The following is a 19,989-nucleotide window of genomic DNA, read 5'->3' on the forward strand; positions in this document are numbered from 1 at the left end:
CCATCAAACAAGAAATGTTAATTGCATACGCAAGATGCAATTGACATAAATAATATAATATGTTCCTCTCGTGCAATGGTATTCTGATGTATGTGACATTATCATGGCTTTTGTTAGAGATCTGTGACTGCACTGCCAATCCTAACCACCTAACAAGCTGTGATGGAGGATTCCAACCTACTGCCAGTATTAAGGGAGAAGCCAATTGTGAATTGTGTTAATTTCTGTATGGGGTGTGACGATGAAAACAATTTTATATAGTTGAGCTTCGGAGGGCAGGAAACCTGAGTTCCACCTTAATCCTAATATGTGTGAATTTTTGTGGTGTTTCTTCATCTATACTTTAAGGATCTGTTTATACAGTAAATGTATCTTATGCATTGGTTTTATCTTTTAGTGTGAGTACCGAAGAGGATGCAAATGAGTTTTTACTTAATTAGAACTGTCTATTTCAAGCTGGCAAATGGTAGATATCAGTGCTCCAATACCAAGTATTCTTGGCAATGGTGATGGCTGGGAATTCTGGACTTTGGAGACTGGAAGAGTACGCAGACTGGGAAAAGATGTGATCATATTTGTAAATGAAGAGCTCATGGACCGTCCTCAGTTATCCTATAGTTTCACTTTATGCAGTGTAGGGCTGAGATACAGGTAGTCCTCCACTTACAACAGTTCATTTAATGACTATTCATAGTTACAACTGCGCTGAAAAAAGTGACTTATGACCATTTTTCACACTTACAGCTGTGGCAGCATCCCCCTGGTCACATGATCAAAATTCAGATGCTTGTCAGCTGACTCATTTTTATGACGGTTGCATTGTCCCGGGATCTTGGTGATCTGCTTTTGCGACCTTCTGACAAGCAAAGTCAACGGGGGAAGCCAGATTCACTTTAACAACCCTGTTCCTAGCTTAACAAATGCATGGATTCGCTTAGCAACTGTGGCAAGAAAAGTCGTAAAATGGGGCAAACTCGCTTAACAAATGTTTCACTTAGCAACATAAATGTTGGCGTCAATTGAGGTCATAAAGCGAGGACTACCTGTACTTGTTTTGCCTATGCTTCTATTCCTACTTAGAAAAAATAATCTTAGTAGCAGAATTACTCAGCAACAAAGAATAAGAGGGAACAATATATGTGTCAGTCCTGGAAGCCATCTTTTACACTGGGCCTTCAGGCCTGCCACATTTTCAACTGTGGGAAAATGGAAGGGGGGATTATATGGAGTATGGGAGACAGAGGTGGGTTCCTACCAGTTCGCACCTATTCGGTAGAACCGGTTCGTCAAATCTACCGAACCGGTTAGAAGAGGTTCCACCAGTGGACCCGGAAAGCAGGCCACATCTACAGAAGAGGTTCCGAAAATTTTTGAAACCCACCACTGGTCCTTGGATATGATTATTCTACACTATCATGCTCATATTTATAAAACTCAGTGCCTCTGTGAAAGGTAAGGATGACTACTGCGTTTGTGGTGCAATCAGAACATTGCGTGTGTTGAAGTTGTTTTAACGCAAACCAAAGATGCCTTTTAAAAAACAAATTTACATCCTATTCTTATGCATGCCAGTGCTGTGTGTGAGGTAATTTAAGGTGGTTCTGACAAGTGTCATCGGCATCTTCATATCCGGTCACATGGGCAGCAAGCCACTCCCATCCGGTCACATGGGCAGCAAGCCACTCCCACAAAGGAGGCCACACCCACAGAGTAGGTTCGAACAATTTTTGAAACCCACCACTGATGGGAGATATATAGTCAAAATCACATTCTTTCTCAGAAAGTCAAGGACAGCTTGCCTTGCACCTGGAGTGGCGTGACTGGGAGGCATCTCCAGTTTTGGAACAGTGCCTGATTGGACCATGTGATGGACATGTGGGTGCTGGGCAGGGACTTGAACTTTCATTTGGGTGGTGAAAACCTGGAAACTTACAGATTCGGGATTTCCCAGATGTGCCAATATGGCATCTCTAACAAAATGGAACTTTGAGGAACTTCAAGCCTCGGCGTCTTCTTTCGTTGGGGGGTGTTACTTGGAAGCCTGACAACTTGGCTCCAAAAAGCCTAAACGAGGAGAGCAGGGTTAATTTGCACAGAGTGCCAGGAGTTATTAATTTACAAACCCTTGTCACCATGGGCTTCCTCTCAAACTCCGTGCAAAGTGATGCTTAAGTTATCAGCCAAGTTTCTATCTAACGCAAGGAAAACTCAAAGACGTTCACAGTGAGACAGGCCCTGCCCTAAGTGTCTTTTCAGCCTCTTTTCAACGTTTTCTATGATTTGATGTCTTTTTCAAATCCACCTCAACTAGTGGCTTCAGGGACATAACTAGGTAATTGGCAAGGATCCAGGAGGTAAGTGCAATGGCCCACTGCCAGGATTTTTAATTTTTTTTTTTAAAAAACAAACAATTCTCCTCTAGTTTACTGTTCTGAGATGACCTAATCCAAATACTAACCAGGTTCCATGGGGATTACTTTTTAAATTCAGCCAAAATCAGCTAATTGCTGCCACCTAGCCAGGTCCAACATTTACTACAGTCTCCCAAATGGGTCATAGCAATAGCAATAGCAGTTAGACTTATATACCGCTTCATAGGGCTTTCAGCCCTCTCTAAGCGGTTTACAGAGTCAGCATATTGCCCCCAACAACAATCCGGGTCCTCATTTTACCCACCTTGGAAGGATGGAAGGTTTGAGTCAACCCTGAGCCGGTGAGATTTGAACAGCCGAACTGCAGAACTGCAGTCAGCTGAAGTAGCCTGCAGTGCTGCATTTAACCACTGTGCCACCTCGTCTCCTTCTTTGGTCATCTTTGGTTTCTCTTTGTATCACAGGGGTGTCCAAGCACAACAACTTTAAGACCTATGGACTTCAACCCCCCCAAATTCCCCATATTAGGAATTGTCCCACCACCAATTTATCTTTCCAGCTTTCCCATATTGTGAGTGAGTGAGTGAGCGAGTGAAGAACCTCCCCAAAGCAATTCAACAAAGCAATCTAGTGAAGGTTCAAAATGCCCAGAATATAAATAATAGTTTGGATCAGGGGTGCGATCCTACCGGTTTAGCAACCGGTTCACTTTGTGCGTGCTTTGTTTTGTGCGCGTACGCAGTCCAGAGAAAACCAGCTGAAGCTCGGCACTCTGCTGCGCCTATCAGCTGGGCTAAAACACAAGGAAGTATAGGTGAGTAAAGGAATGAAATTCAGCAGGGTTCTAGAGTCAGGTACAGCCGAAGTGGCGCAGTGGTTAAATGCAGCACTGCAGGCTACTTCAGCTGACTGCAGTTCTGCAGTTCGGCTGTTCAAATCTCACCGGCTCAGGGTTGACTCAGCCTTCCATCCTTCCGAGGTGGATAAAATGAGGACCCGGATTGTTGTTGGGGGCAATATGCTGACTCTGTAAACCGCTTAGAGAGGGCTGAAAGCCCTATGAAGCGGTATATAAAACTAACTGCTATTGCTATTGCTATTTTTTTATATGTTATCTTAACATTATCTTAAATATGGAATCTTTTGCATCTAACCTTGGCAATTATAAGACTTGGGGACTTCAACTTCCAGAATTCCTCTAAACCAGGGGAGATGTTTCTCTAAACTTTTCTTTAAGATTTGTGGACTTCAACTCCCAGAATTCCCCAGCCAGCCGTTGATAGGTCTTAATATAGCCAAGATTGGCTCTAAACTTTAATAAGCCTTTATAGTTAGGCCAAGGTTAACCTGCTAGGAAAGTCTAGGACAGCCATTCTCTGCCAGCTCATTGACATGCCTTATGATGCCAGGTTGTGTGGGAACAGACTGGTTCCCAGCCTCTCCCAAGCGAGGAACTTTGATGGAACTGGGTCCTTGGCCAGACTGAAATGGCTATCCAGGTTTACAGGCGAGACAGAAATCTTATACTCAGCAGATTCTGACTTGCCGTACAAAAAGGAATGGTTGGGAAAAGCTTAAAATAATACACGTATGAGCCTGCCAATCTCTAAGGAATGCAAACGTCAAAAATAGTGCAGGGGGGAAAAAAATCTCAAAAGGTTTGTATTTCTTGGTTTGATTATCATTCTCAGGGTCTCCCAAAATTCACTTCTCTGCTGGAAGTTGAAATCTGGAAGAATCCCTGCCTTGAGCTATTTCATCAGCTCTTTCAGCCCTGTACCCTTGCATGTTGTAATGGGATATTTTAATTATTTCCTCTCAATGCCTCGGATATATCTTGATACCCTGTTTCCCTGAAAATAAGATCTCCCCAATTGGGCTTTTGAGCGCATGCACTAAAATAAGCCCTCCCCTGAAAATAAGCCCTCCCCAAAAATATTGCAACACAGCAGCAGCCATGAGGTGACCACACTTATCACCTCCTGCACCTCAAAAATAGTAAGATCTCCCCGAAAATAAGGCCAAGTGCTTATTTCGGGAGTCAAAAGAAAATAAGACCCTGTCTTATTTTCGGGGAAACATGGTAAGTGCTCTGTGTCGTTCTTAAGGCTTTTTATACAGGAAGCCGAAACTTTTTCAGTTGTGCATGAAAAAGCAACAGGATCTCACTTACCATTATTAGCCCGACAAATCTCATGGGGAGAATTTCTTCCTAATGGCTGTTTAATTTGTTCGGGTTTGGAATTGTTTATTAGTCTTATTTTTCAACTCTGCTTGGACGCATTGCTGTGCTACTATAAGATCGCTCCCAGATGGATCCTGAAAAGGCAACTGGTAGTAGTTAATTTGATCTGGACCCCCCAAAAAATTACAAAAACCACTACAGGTAGTCTTCAATGTACAACCACAATTGATCCCAAAATCTCCATTGCTAAGCAAGAGTTAAGTGAGTTTTGTCCCATTTTACAATCCTTCTTGCTGTAGTGGCTAAGGGAATCGCTGCAGTTGTTAAGTCAGTAACACGGTTGTTGAGTGAATCTGGCTTCCTGTTGACTTCGTTTGTCAGAAGATTGCAGAAGATGGTCACATTAACGCTAGGATACTGCGACTCTTCTGTCCGCACTACACATTAATCTGTGTGCAGTTTGTTATGTAGCTAAACCAGTGATGGCGAACCTTTTTTTGCTCAGGTGCCAAAAGGGCGTGTGCGTGAGCAAAAATGTGTATGTGCCCATACCAATAATGCAATGCCCCCCTCCCCATGTATACATGCACAAACCCCGCACTGCCCCCTGCGCATGCGCACAGGCCTCACTGAAGCCTCCGGAGTTCCGGTACACCCTTTCGGCCCATTTTTCGCCATCAACAGGCTTCCTGAAGCCTGGGGAGGGTGAAAACGGCCTATTCCCACTCTCCGGAAGGTCAAAAATCAGCTGGCCAGCACACGCATGCGCATTGGAGCTGACATAGGGCAGTACCTCACATGCCCTCAGATATGGCTCCATGTGCTATAGGTTCACCATCACGGAGCTAAACCCACCTATCCTCCAATAAAACAGACCGTGTGCATAGATCTGAATGCTTCATTGGAAGAACAGGATATGGTGAAACGGGGGAAAATAGGGATACATACAATGAGAACCAAATACAAGACAAAAGTTATTGCTGAACATAACAATTAATAAATACAATCAATTTAAATCTCACCAGGGATGCTCTGTGTGGGGGATGTGGGTTTGTCCTTGGATGACCATGTGCCACAGATTAAGATGGATTCTTCTTTGTCCTTCTGCCTTCTCCAAAAGCTAAAGGAAATGAAATCGGGCATCCCAGCGTTCACTTGGTTTGAGAGTGCGGGCTGATGGGTAATGGGGTGTGGCCAGCTTCAAACAATATACTTAGTATTTGAGAGCAGCAACAGTATATAAAAGTTATATGCCGCGGCATGGCAGCGACCCCAATACATACATGCTAGTTGCCAAATGGACCGATTTTGATCATGTGACCATGGGGATGCTGTAATAGTTGTAAGTGTGAAAAACAGCCATGTCCCTTTATTTTCCCGATGCTGTTGTAACTTCGAAGGAATTGTAAGTAGATGTCAGCAGAAAGGTAGAGCTTTCACTATTAGGAAAAGTTCTCCCTATTTCATTTTTGTACCCCAGCCTCCATATTACCTAAGTAGCTCATATTTCACCATTCATGGGGCCTTGGTTCTTGCAATGGCCTTGAATTTTCAAAGTGCTTCCCCTGTATTATTTCGCTCTGTGGAGAGCCATGCAAGCACCCCGTGGGAAAGGCAAACAGTGTGTCATCGCTATATTATAAAAACAAGCAGAACTCAGGCTGCGAGAGATAGGATTTCTCAGACCTTGATCCTAGGCGGTTTTGAAAAAGCCGAATTCTCATACTGAAGGAGGTTTTCCACGTGGGGCTTTGATAGTGTTTCTGCCAAAAGGAGAAGAAGAAAAAAAAATAACTCCCCCTTGGATTAAACTGCCCTTTTGACAGTGCTTAGAAGTTCTAAACGCCAATTCATAAAACAAATGTTTTGTAATTGGAGACATTAGCTCTGTGGAGGTTCAGGGATAAGGGGGAACTCTGTTCAATTCTTATCTCTGCAGTTCTACTTCCTCCTTTCAGTATGAGTAAGCCAGTTCCCGTTCAAACTTTCTACTTATACATTTATTTACCAATAACCGAAGACCGATTCCATCTGCCAGCCAATGCCGGTTGGTGACCCCCCGGGGGAGAGCCTTCTCTGTTGCTGCTCCGGCCCTCTGGAACGAGCTCCCTGTGGAAATCCGGACCCTTACTACCCTCCCGGCCTTCCGTAAAGCTACCAAGTCCTGGCTGTTCCGGCAGGCTGGTGGCTGTTGAAGTATCCAGCCCCACTTCATCTGTGAATGTTGTCGTATTTTAAATTGTTGTCTTGTCTTGTCTTGTCTTATTTATCCCCTTTCCCTGTTTTATTGTAAGCCTCCCGGAGTCCTTCGGGAGTGGGCGGCATACAAAACCAATAAATGCAAATGCAATGCAATGCAATATTTATTTATTTATCGTATGGCACATCGTGTACATCAGGGTGTCAAACTTGCGGTGTCAAGTTCAGAGGTGAGTTCCTACAGGTTCGGACCGGTTCGGATGAGTAGGTAGTAACTTGGCTGCCCACGCACCCAAACCGGTTCTATTGTCGATGGCGCCATTTTGATTTTGGGTTCTGCGCATGCACAGAACAATCTCCGTTGCAGAAAAGTAATTCTTTCCCCCCTTTCTAACGTTCTGCACATGAGCAGATCTTTTTAGGTGTAAATGCGCACGCATGCAGAGTGTTTTTCCCGCAACAAACTGGCAGTAATGCCGGTAGCAACTCACCCTTAGTCAAGTTGTCACGAGACATATCGTGACTTCCCCTCCCCTTTGCTAAAATGGGGGGGGGAGTGTGGCCAGTGCCTGACTTATCAGTGAGTTTTGACACCCCTGTCGTATATGGACTAGCAATATATATTAACATTTCATCTGAGATTAGTAGAACCCAACAAAATATACACGTTTAAAAAGATCTGTGTTCAAATATCAATGTCTAGGCCCGTGATGGCGAACCTATGACAAGCATGCCTCAGGTAGCACACAGAGTCCTCTCTGCGGACTTACAAGCCGTCACCCCAGCTCAGCTCCACCACGCATATGCATCCCATGTGCAAAGGGCAGGGTGCATGGGGGGGCGTGCAAACATGCATGGGGGCTGGGGAGCACAGGGGGTCATGTGTGCAGGGGGGGAGTGCAGGGGTCCCCGCACATGCATTGCATTATGGGGGTGTGAGTGCGCTTTCGAAACGTAATGACCAAAAGGTTAGCCATTGCTGATCTAGGCCTTCAAACATGGCAACTTTAAGACTTGAGGACTTCAACTCCCAGAATTCTCCAGCCAGCATAGCTGGCTGGAGAATTCTGGGAGTTGAAGTCCACAAGTCTTAAAGTTGCCAAGTTTGGGGATCCCTGGTCTAGGCCATCTAACCATTGAAGCGCAGCATTCTTTATATTAAAAACAAATCAGATACTGGGCTGGAATAGAACCTCATCTTACAGTGTGCTCTCCAGTTTGTTGAGGGACCCGCAGTCACACTGAGGGAAGGATACTAGGCCCAATTTATAGAGAGCCCCGCCAGACGCCTTATGAGGTGTGAATCCTCTTCCAGAGTATCCATGGCTGATATACAAAGCCTGGCACCTTTTTTGTGGGGTCATTTATATGTCCCCCTAAGACTGGGCCTTCAGCGACCCATTTGGCTTTCCATTGGAAATCAGTGTTAAAGTTGTTGGGCAGATGTTGTGCAAGGGCCAGTGGAGGTTTCCTGGATTTGAGTCTTCCTGGTGATAAATGAGGAAAGTCAGCATGCAGATTTAGGAGTGAATTGTTCATAATTTTCCTGTGTTTTCTCACTGGTGCATCTTGCCTTCGTAAAGTTGGCGATGCTGTCAGGCTCAGAACAGGAAGGCAGCAGGTCAGACTGGTTTTAATACACCTGCTTTATGGTTTGGCCCAGTGGTGGGTTTCAAAATTTTTTAGAACCTCTTCTGTAGGTGTGGCCTGCTTTGTGGGAGTGGCTTGCCAGCCATGTGAATGAGTGGGAGTGGCTTGGCAGTCATGTGACTGGGTGGGTGTGGCCAACTTGTGAAATGTGGTGAAACTCACTTAACAACGCTCTTGCTTAGCAACCAAAATGTTGGCTTAGGAACTCTGGCATTGAAGTGTGCAAGTCTTAAAGCTGTCAAGTTACAAGACCCTTGCACCCATAACCTTTTAGAAAAAAACCCCAGGGGTGTTCAAACTTGACAGCTTTAAGACTTGTGGACTTCAACTCCCAGAATTCCTCCTCTCGCTCTTCATCTTGATGATGTGTGGACGGGTGGAAGGAAGGAGCTGGAACCCGTTCTAAATGGCACTGTAGATTTGTGGTACCTCTTCTATAGAAGAGGTTAGTACTGGCAGGAACCCACCCCTGGTTTGGCCCCACAAATAATCATTTTTATAAGGGCCAGAAATTATAGGCCCCATTTTCCTTTCAGCCTCCAAGTCCTTTCTTCAAAAAAATTTTTCCCCCCAGTTGATTATATAAAAGTTACCCTGCCCCAAACTTGGTAGTTTGATTTGACACTGGGGTGTGCAAAAACTAGGTTATTTGAGAGAATTGCTACTGCTTCTAAGGCATTTTTTCCCTCCTGAGAAAAGAAAAGAATGAATAGCTTTCCTCCCACTCTTTTTTTTCTTCTTCTTCTTCAGCTTTATAATCATAAAATGTTACAATGAGGGTGTCTGTTAAGGATCAGTCTGAGCCTTCAGATTTAGAAATGAAAAAAAACTTGGTTAGTCTGAGCTTCAGCCTGCCTACAGGAAGTTGTTGGAGAACTTGGCCATCTGAGGGGACCTAGATGAAGGGGGAGTAACTGACCCAGAACCAGAGGTAGGCAAGGTCCTAAACCCAGCCACAGGTTGCAAATTTAGAAGAGCAAAGGAAGTCAAGCTCTGCAAGAAAGAGAGAGAGGGAGTGGGAGAGAGAGAGAGAGAGAGAGAGAGAGAGAGAGAGAGAGAGAGAGAGAGAGAGAGAGAGAGAGAGAGAAAGAAAGAAAGAAAGAAAGAAAGAAAGAAAGAAAGAAAGAAAGACAGACAGACAATAAGCCAAGCATATAATCAGGGCTAGGTAGAAGAGGTGGCTCTTGTAGCAAACTCTCTTTGTGGCAAACATGTTCAAATGAATACTTCACCTGTGGCTCTATCTGTATGCTGTCGATGGATTATCCATCTATGTATCTCTCTATATCTCTATCTATCTGTCCATGAATCCATCCATGCATCCCACCCTCCACCTACCTACCTATCTACAACTATCTCTCTCTCTCTCTCTCCCTCTACATACATATACATATACATATACATATACATATACATATACATATACATATACATATACATATACATATACATATACACATACACATACATATACATATACATATACACATATATATGTCCATACTGCTTCCCTTTTTCTGTCTTTCGGCTCACCTTAGGAGCCATCCAAGCAGAAAGCCATTTTTTTTATGTTGCCTTTGTTACATTTGTGTTGCATTTGTGCTGATAAATAAATAAAGGGAGACTAGTATATATCTATTTCAAAATCTATAGCTGGGTAGCTGATGAGAGCTAAATAGCTTGAAATAGATCTATACTACTCTCCCTTTATTTATGTATCAGCACAAATGCAACACACACAAACACACACAGAGATATATGTCTATCAATCTGATCTACCTATTGTATATACAAATCTGTCTGTCTGTCTGTCTGTCTGTCTATTTATCTATCCATCTATCCATCCATCCATCCTATCCAATCTATCTATCTCACCTGTTGCATATGTAATCTCCCAATCTTCTTCTTCAATGTGAGATTAGTCTCTCAGGCCTCTTACCAAAGTACACTGTTACTTTGGAGCGTGTTTTGTGTTTCTTTGTTGAAAGATTTACGACTGCAGCAAATATCTTGAGTTCATTATCTGAAGCTGGCTGTGCCTATAATTGGCAGCACAAAACAAAGTCTATGTGCATCTGCTTTCCCCACGAACACAGTGTGAATCATCCTGACAGGCATTTTGCTAGTATGGGATCAGAACTTTGTCATTAGTACTCATTAGCTAGTCCAACATGAAGGGGTTCAGCAGACAGTTTAATCAGTAGTCAGATCCTGTATGGAATACAATCAAGAAGATGAAATATTTCAGCATTGGTAATGATCAAACAGAGCTTGCAAATAAACATTGGGTTTTTTTAAAACAATCATGCTGTTGCAATTAAAGTCCCAGAAATAATGTTTCTGACAGAAACAGTGCTTCTAACATGAGCCAGCTATTGTACAAGAGATGGAACAATCTCAATACTACGCTGAAGTGTGAATTATGCTCCTTTGAACTAAAAATTTGTCCCATCCTGTTCGCATGCCCTGCCAGTAATTGCAAAGCGCTTTATTTCACCCAAGCAATTGCAAAATATCTACAATGTAGCATTTATAAGCACTCATTCAAGAGAGTAAATTAATATTCCGTGATACTACATATTTTTCTTTCTTATCCATCAGGGGTTTCCTGAGTCCGTAATGAGAGAAGCCCTTGATTTACTGTTTAAGTGAGGGAACTTCCTATATTAAGCTGTAAATAGCAATAGCACTTAGACTTATATACCGCTCTACAGCCCCTCTCTAAGTGGTTTAAAGAGTCAGCCTATTCCCCCCCCCCCAACAATCTGGGTCCTCATTTTACCCACTTCGTAAGGACGGAAGGCTGAGTCAACCTTGAGCCTGGTGAGATTCGAACTGCCAAATTGCAGGCAGCCGGCAGTCAGCAGAAGTAGCCTGCAGGACTGCACTCTAACCGCTGCGCCACCGAGGCTCATTCTAGAGCAGGGGTCTCCAACCTTGGCAACTTCAAAACCCTGATGGACTTCAACTCACAGAATTACCCTGCCAGCCAGAAGGTTCACTGTAAACATACAATGTGGGGAAACCCCAGACTATTCCAAATATTCCTTGAAATAACTAAACTTTTAAAAACCATTATGACCATTATGGATAGTCCTTGACTTACGGCCTTTTCTTTAAGGATGGTTTGACGTCAAGATTGAAAAAATAAGGGATTTACAATCCATCCTTGATGTGCACCGGCCACCTGATCTTCCGGTTTTTTGGCACACAGGTGCACCTGAATACCAGCTGGCCACTGTGCATGCACGTGCTGAAAACCGAAACATCATCTTCCCGGCATCTGCATGTGCTCTGAGTGGCTGCTGTTCTGGTTTTTGGCACGTCCAGCTGGCCTTTACTCCTGCAGGCATGCCAGAAACCAGAAGAGCAGCTGCCCAGCACGCATTGTGCACGCCCAGCACATGCATGCCCACCTGGTTTTTTGGTTTCGTGCATGTGTGCGCACACCCACCCATTTGGGACTCGGTGTCAAAAAGGTTCACCAGCACTGAATGAGGTAGTCTCAGAAGCTTTTGAAGAGCCAGAGCTGGTCAGAGAAGACAATATATTAAGCAATCCTGCCAAGTTCCTAAGTTGATGGAGTTAAATGTCCCTGTAAACAAGAAACGATGAAAATAACTGTTTGTCCTCCTCTGTCAACCTACACTAACCTTTATGCATCAGGGGTTTTGTTGTTGTTGTTGTAATAGTTGTTTACCTCCACTTTGTCCTAGCAACGGAGAAAGACCATTTGGAGAATTTCTCTTTTCCAGCTTTGGAAGGCTCCTTTGACTAAAGTTTTATGACCTCTGCCTTAGGTCAAGCGAAGAGTCATACCCAAGCCATCGATCACAAAGCCTAACACTTTACATTTTCCCATGCTGGTTTTCAGTAGATCAAAAGAGTGTATCTGGGCCAAAAGTTTAGTAAAACAAACCCCAAGCATCAGAAGCCAAATTGGTCTAGAGGAAATTCTTTCCTGGTGCATCATTTAGGAAGATAAGTTCACCACCATACTCTTTCAAGCTGCATTCGGAATTCTCTCCTTTATTTATTGGTTAGGGTGAAACAACTACTTTGGGTTATTCCATTTTGTTCCACACCAAACACAATAAATCCTAACTCTAAGCAATGAAGTATTTTCCTTCTTAGTTGTCGGCTTAATAGTGATCTCATTGAGCTAAGCTGCTAGGAGCCTGTTAGCATCAGTAAGGTGCCTTATCAATCTTTATGCCTTTCTGCGTTCTAATTTTGCACACTCTTAAGATTGATGCGGCATTGCCAGCTCTGTCATTTTCAATCAATCAATCAATCAATCAATCAGAATAGAGCTGGAAGGGACCTTGGTGGTCTTATAGTCCAGCCCCCTGCTCAAGGAGAACCAGGCAAAGTAGAAAGTTAAAACACTTTATTTGTGCTGTGGATTGTGGTGTTGGAAGAAATGTCCTTCTGGGTTCAGTTCCCAGTGGGGAAAAAGACACTGGAAACATGGAGGCTGCTTAGAAAGATGGTTTAATGGTGGACAGGACCACATTGGGGGGGGGGGAGGTGATCACATGCTTCCAGGTGTTGGGTGATGAAGAAGAAAGCGAGAGGAGGGGCTTGCTAAGAAATGTATTCTGATTGGTTGTCAGACTCCCATGGGGCCATGCAGGGGCAACTCTCTAGGCTGTGTTTTGAGTCCCAAGTTTGGTTGAGTTCTCAGATGCCATGTGGTGAGTTGGGCAAAGGGCTAATACTAGCATGCCTTGATTGCATCATCCTGGAGCTGAAGGGGGGGTGTTTGTTATGTAAATACACTGGCTTGGGCATCTTACTGGCCCATTGACAAAAGCGGGGTGGGCAGGAAGCTGCAGGAAGTTACTTTGTCTTTAAAACACGTTTCTCCCTTTTGACATCCAGGGAAATACAATATTCTGCCTTTTCAATATTTCCTAGGATATTTCATTTTTCTAGGAGAGGGGTGGGTGCTAACTTCCTACAGTGGAAGGAGAAAACCACTCATAATATGATTTTTGAGGAAGAGACTTTGTCTCCAGGGGAAAGGTATGTTTTTCACAAACTCGGAATATTGCATCCAGTTTTGGACATCATGATATACAAAGGATGTTGAGACTCTAGAAAAGAGAGCAGAGAAGAGCAACAAAGATGATTGGGGGACTGGAAGCTAAAACATAAAAAGAACGGTTGAAAGATTGGGTATGTCTAGTTTGATGAAAAGAAGGACTAGGGATGACATGATAGCAGTCTTCCAATATCTAAGGGGCTGCCACAAAAAAAGGTTTAAATCAGTGGTGGATTTCCTTTTTTTTTTTTTTTTTACTATCGGTTCGCTCATGCGCACATGGGCGGAACCTCCCGCTGCTGCTACTACTGGTTCGTTCGATCCCAGCCAAACCAGGAGCACCTACCTCTGGTTTAATCTATTCTCCAAAGCACCTGAAGGCAGGACAAGAAGCAATGGATGAAAACTAATCAAGGAGAGATGCAACCTAGAACTACGGAGAAAAATCCTAACAGTTAGAACAATTAATCAGTGGAACAACTTGCCTCCAGAAGTTGTGGATGCTCCAACACTGGAAGCTTTTAAGAAGCGATTGGATAGCCATTTGTCTGAAATGTTATAGGGTTTCCTGCTTGAGCAGGGGATTGGACTAGATGGCCTCCAGGGTCCCTTCCAACACTATTAAAACTTATAAAAAGCAGGGCCAGGAACTAGATGTTGTGCCTTAGAATTCTTCCTTCAAACTGGTTCTCTTCAGAAAGGGGGCTTATTATAAAAGGCCATGTGTGTGTATAGATGTAAGCATATTTACTGTGAAATATGGACAGCATATAATTCAGTGAAAGATCATATACCTGGTATTTGGAAAAGTTCATTTTTGGCCTCTCCAATTCAAAGGCAGCCATAAAAATCTCTGGATTCAAGTCTAGTAGGTATCTCCTGAATTTATTCAGTAGTGAAATAATCATCCAATTCTTAAAAGCAACTTCTTATTTTCATCTTCTACTCCAGCCTAAGCTACACATTTGTCTTTTAATGGTGTATTGCTCTTCAGACTAGGGAAAACTATCTCCTGAATTTTCAATTGTTGTAGCTGGAAATGACTACAGGGGTCTCATCATGGTCAGGATAACACTCCCATTTGTCCTACAAGCATGAAATATGTACCCTAATAATGAAGAGACATTGTATTCCACTACATAGCAAGCCATTGTTATATATTCATTGACACATCTTACTGTTGTTTTGGGACATATTCAAAATATCATTTACAATGGCATGATGACTTTTTAAAGCTGCATATGAAGACAGGTAATTATAGTCCATTATTATGTGCAACCTTATTTTATTATTATAAATCTAATGTTCCTGTGAATAAGCCCTTTGCTGAATCTCTCTAAACTGAAATTTAAAAGTTATCTCTGCTGTAAACCAATCAGAAAATTGGAGCTTTCACTCTTCCCTACACCCACAAGTTTCTAAAAGCCTGCAAAGGGAAGGCCATATTGTACACTCCGCTTGTGTGAATAATGGTGGCCAAAACATCACGCTAATGTGATGTGACATTCTCCCATATAAGAGCCTGCATTTAATTCAAAATAACCAGACCGCTTGCTGAAACAAATTGTTCCGTATTAATTACTGACATTTGGAAACGAGTGGAATGCTATAGTAAGTTGCTATTGTTTTTAGAAGGCAATCTTAAGGTCAGTTTGATATCAAACAAAAACTTCATGTAGCCCAATGTGAACTAGATGGTTCATGGCGGGCTTTTTGGAAGATTATAAAGGAAAGAACAAAAGAGAAAGAAATGCAATTATAAAATTGCTAAAACTCCCTTCTGAAACTGGCTAGCTCCTAAACTCCATAACAAGCAGAGAAAAGGAGAATGCACATGTAGGAAACATCTCCAATACCATAGAAGGCATGTTCAGATGGAGTGATCTAGGGCAGGTTTTTTTTTCCAACTGTGTTCTATGGAAGCCCAAGGTTCTATGAGGACACCCTTCACTACAATACGGCCAATTTTCTTCCACTGAAATTTTGTCTCTTGAACAATAATTCTATTTTTGTTTGATTTTTAACTAATAGGTTTTTCAGGCTGAAAATGTTTAAAAACCTCCTGATCTCTACCTCTTAAACATTTCAAGACAGGGAGTTCCCAGATGTGCTAATTGGAAGACAGTTCACTGCTAATCCATCCTTTTTTTAAATGGGTTTTATTGTTGAAGAGGAAAAGATGGAAGAAACTTTGGAAAGCAGAATAAGATTCCAAGTAGATACGGAATACGTCTTAACCGGCCATAAAATCCCTTGAATAATGTGGAGCAACAGCACAATAAAAACCACTGAGCTAACAGTGACCCATGACTGCTAGGAGTGCAGGAATGTTGTGAAAACCATGGGCTAAATTGGTGGTTACTGAGATTTGAAATCCAAGATAATGTTGCTTTGGGAAATAGAATACCCGAAGTTTAACTTCCAAGAAGCAAGACACAGGGGCTTCTGAAGAGCAGACCATGCACGAAACCAGCGGTTCTCAGTCTTCCTAATGCCGCGACCCTTTAATACAGTTCCACATGTTCCCCAACCATAAAAGTATTTCCGTTGCTACTCTATAATGTAATTTTGCTACTGTTATGAATCGTAATGTAAATATCTGATATGCAGAATGTATTTTTATTGTTATAAATTGAACATAATTAAAGCATAGTGGTTAATCACAAAAACAATACGTAATTATAACCCACTAAAAAAATGAAAATGCCCATGTTGCCAAGCAAAACCGGTAATAATAATTAAAAAAATATCTTCGTCCAAAGAACTCGTAATTAGAGGGATCAAGAGTTTTTTCTACGATTGTTCAGCGGCTGCCAGGGACTTAGCTGGGAGTAAAAAGCCGAGTACCATTAATAACCTGGTGCCTTCCCAATAGGAAAAACACTGACTGGTTCAGTAAATGTATAGAGTCTCGTCTTGCTTGCCTGTAGATGCACAGCCCCCCCAAAAGGAAAGAGACATATACAAACTGGGATTACAGAATTGGCTTCTTCCCCCACCCCACTACACACACTTTCTCTTGCTGAAGCTTAGAGTGGTGCACAATTCCACCTCGTACAGCTTTATCCTGCCTCATCTCTTTTCTAAGCCAATCATAGGCTGTATCCAACACTCCGTCATGCCAAAACCCCGCCCCTTGGCTCTGATTGGCTTGGAACCCAATAACTGTGTGCAATGACAAGCTCCAAATCTGACCTCATTCCAATTTACACAAACTTTTTTAAAGGGCCAGAAGCGCAACTGAGATTTCTACCCCGCCCCCTCCCCACACACTTATATAGACTCCCTATTTTTTTTTTACATTTGCGTTTCTCCTCCTACTTCCCTGCATGTGCGCTTGCATGTGTATTTGTGGGTGTGCACGTGCACGCGTGTGTGCGCTCGTGAGAGAGTGCGGCACAGTATGCTTTAGAGCAGTGGTTCCCAAACTTGGCAACTTTAAGACTTGTGGACTTCAACTCCCAGAATTCTCCAGCCAGCGGAGAATTCTGGGAGTTGAAGTCCACAAGTCTTAAAGTTGCCAAGTTTGAGAACCACTGCTTTAGAGTCTAAAGATGTAAGAGTTCTGATGACCTGTGAAAAGGTCATTCAACCCCAAAAGGGATCGCAATGCACAGGTTGAGAACCGCTGCACTAAACATTTAAAATGTTTCAGGTAGTTTGATTTTTGCAAAGACAAGACTTGCCTTCATGTACAGCAGCAGAAAATAGCCAGAGCACTGTGCCTTGATTCATTCAGGCTGTTGGAAAACACATATATACCAGTGGTGGGATTTAATTTTTTTTACTAACGGTTCTGTGGGCGTGGCTTGGTGGGCGTGGTGGGGGAAGGATCCTGTAAAATCCCCTTTTCCTCCCAATCAGTTGGGACTCAGGAGGCAGAGAATAGATGGGGGTGGAGCCAGTCAGATGTGGTATTTACCGGTTCTCCAAACTACTCAAAATTTCTGATCCCCAGAACTGGTCAGAACCTGCTGAATATCACCTCTGATTTTAGGGTCTTCTGCTTGAGCAGGGGGTTGGACTAGAAGACCTAAAATATATGAAGAACGGTTGCAGGAACTGGGCATGGCTAGTCTAGGGAAGAGAAGGACCAGGGGAGACATAATAGCAGTCTTCTAATATTTGAGAGGCTCCCACAGAGAGGAAGGGGTCAAGCTATAAATGGGGGCGAGGCCAGCCAGAGGTGGTATTTACCGGTTCTCCAAACTAGTCAAAATTTCCTCTATCGGTTCTCTAGAACTGGTCAGAACCTGATGAATACACCTCTGGTATATACAGTATGGTACATAATGCAAGGGTTATATAAATTATTCTAATACCTTGAATCTGTAACTTTTTTATGTAGACGACACTCAATATACAATATCTCTGCTTAGGTAGCAGTTTCTTTTCAGGATCCCAGTGCTTTGGAAGCCCTAAGGGAATTCTTGCTCGGATTACACACAAAACATTTTGTCTTTCTTTCTCCTTCTCTTTTCATCTTTGCAAGTTAATTTAGCAGCAGTTTTGTCTTGCTGTTATAATTTTGGGAAGGCACTGTAGCTAAGGTAGTTTGCCCAGATTCGTGAGAAAAAGAATGACGATCCTTAATGCAGCTGCTTCATCTGTTAATACTTTGGAGGGGGGGGGAGAGGGAAGGGGCAAATAAAAAGGAGATTATTCTTAATCTGATAATTGTATCCCTTCCCAGGAGCCAGTGCTACAAAATCCATTATGTGATTACGCCCACCCCCCACGCCCAGGTTGTGGTTGCATAACGTTTAGAACATAACTTTTGTAGGTTTCCAGAGTCCCTCGCAATTGGGTAGGGTCAAACATGTTGCCTCCTCTTTTTTGCATGCTTGTAGCGTTAAGGACCAGGTTTACACTTTTTAAAACTACTCAAACTTCCTAAAAATTAGCTTTCTCAAGTTGACAAGATATAACGGTATGTGGGAAAGATCTTGGGATGTGGGACACAGAGAAGCTACCTAGCAAAGAGTCAGATAAGAGGAGGCATAGCCCAAAGCTCCATTGTTGACCAAGTGTGATTGGACTGGACTGGACTAGAACAGAACAGAATTCTTTAGAGATGTAGAGATGTTATTAACCTCCTTTTTTATTTCTTTTTTCTCAATATATTTTAGATTGTGTTTGTTAAAAATCTATACCGTGTACGGGCTCTGGGAAGTCAGGGGGGGAGGGAGGTGGGGTGTTGGGGGGGAGGGTGGGGGGAGGGGGGATATATACTATGTGTTAGATTTCAATGTAATGCGACTTCACATGTATACTGTTTCTCTTTAATTTCTCTGTAAAAATAGGACAAGTTGAGTATATTGACATATAGTAGAAATACACCAAGGGGAGGAGGAGTGGGATAGAAGAAAGATGGGTAGAGAGGGATGGGAGAGAGGATGGGAGGGAGGGTGAGAAGGAAGGGAGGGAGTGGATCGGGAGAGAGGAGTGGTAGAGGGGGAGGGGAAGTAGGGTAGAGGGGAATGATGGAGGGAAGATAGAAAGTTGGAGGAGGGCGGAAGAAAGAGGTGTATGGAGAGTGGAAGAGGTATATTGGGTTTCTATTTTGGGGGGTATTGTTGACAAGAGGGATTGCTGTGATTATTGTTTAATGTTGTATGGCCCCGGCTATGCACAGTATATATGTGAGTGTATGAAAATGAAAAATGGAAAATAAAAACATTTTAATGAATTCTTTAGTGACCAAGTGTGATTGGACTGGACTGGACTGGACTGGACTGGACTGGACTGGACTAGAATAGAATAGAATAGAATAGAATAGAATAGAATAGAATAGAATAGAATAGAATTCTTTATAGGTCTAGTGTGATTGGACACAGAAGGAATTGCCTCTGGTGCACAAGCTCTCAGTGTACATAGAAGCATCAAATGATAAATCACGACCATGGTCATAAAAATACATTCATTGTAAATCACAAAATACAACAAAACCTATTTTCACAGCAGCTATGAGCACTGTGAAAAACTGTGAAGGTCTGCAGAGATGTCACTTGTTCACATCCAATTGGCTCCACGACCTGAAGGTCTTTTTCCCTTTGATTTGAAATGTTCCTTATTTTTGAATATGTGAATATTCTTACATTCTTTGGCCAGATGTTTTAACTTCTGGTCCTTTTCATTTTATTTTCTATTCTTAGCAGACAAAATGGTGCTTCTTTGGCACTAGGAGGAGTTGGAGCGATCTGAATGCTATAGTATGTAATTACATATTTCAGCTGCATTCCTAATTCTGCTCAGGCCAGGAAACAATAATTTCCCCCTGTCCAAGGTAAACATCTATGTCAGAGGAAATGTTTATGTTTCATAAAAGTTTAGGGAATGGGGAAAATCCATCCTGACATACCACAGCTTTCCTTCCATAAATCCTGGGAAATATTAATGTTTATGCAAATGACCCTAGCTTGCCGAGTTTTAGCCAATAGACCAGAGTTTCTCAATATCAGCAATTTAAGATGTGTGGACTTCAACTCCCAGAATTCCCCGGTCAGATTGCAAAAATATGAACTTTGTGATCTCTC

At 42.7% G+C, this 19,989-nt stretch overlaps 1 protein-coding gene across 2 annotated transcripts in view; it reads left to right on the forward strand.

Annotated features, from left to right (window-relative positions):
* RERG (RAS like estrogen regulated growth inhibitor) overlaps nt 1-19,989 on the forward strand; it is a 133,484-nt gene that overhangs the window by 63,826 nt on the left and 49,669 nt on the right. The gene's annotated exons all lie outside the window — the stretch shown is intronic.

Source organism: Thamnophis sirtalis, unplaced genomic scaffold, assembly GCF_051295495.1.
Source record: "Thamnophis sirtalis isolate CommonGarterSnake01/CBP01778 unplaced genomic scaffold, rThaSir2_p1.2 scaffold_9, whole genome shotgun sequence".
NCBI lineage: Eukaryota > Metazoa > Chordata > Lepidosauria > Squamata > Natricidae > Thamnophis > Thamnophis sirtalis.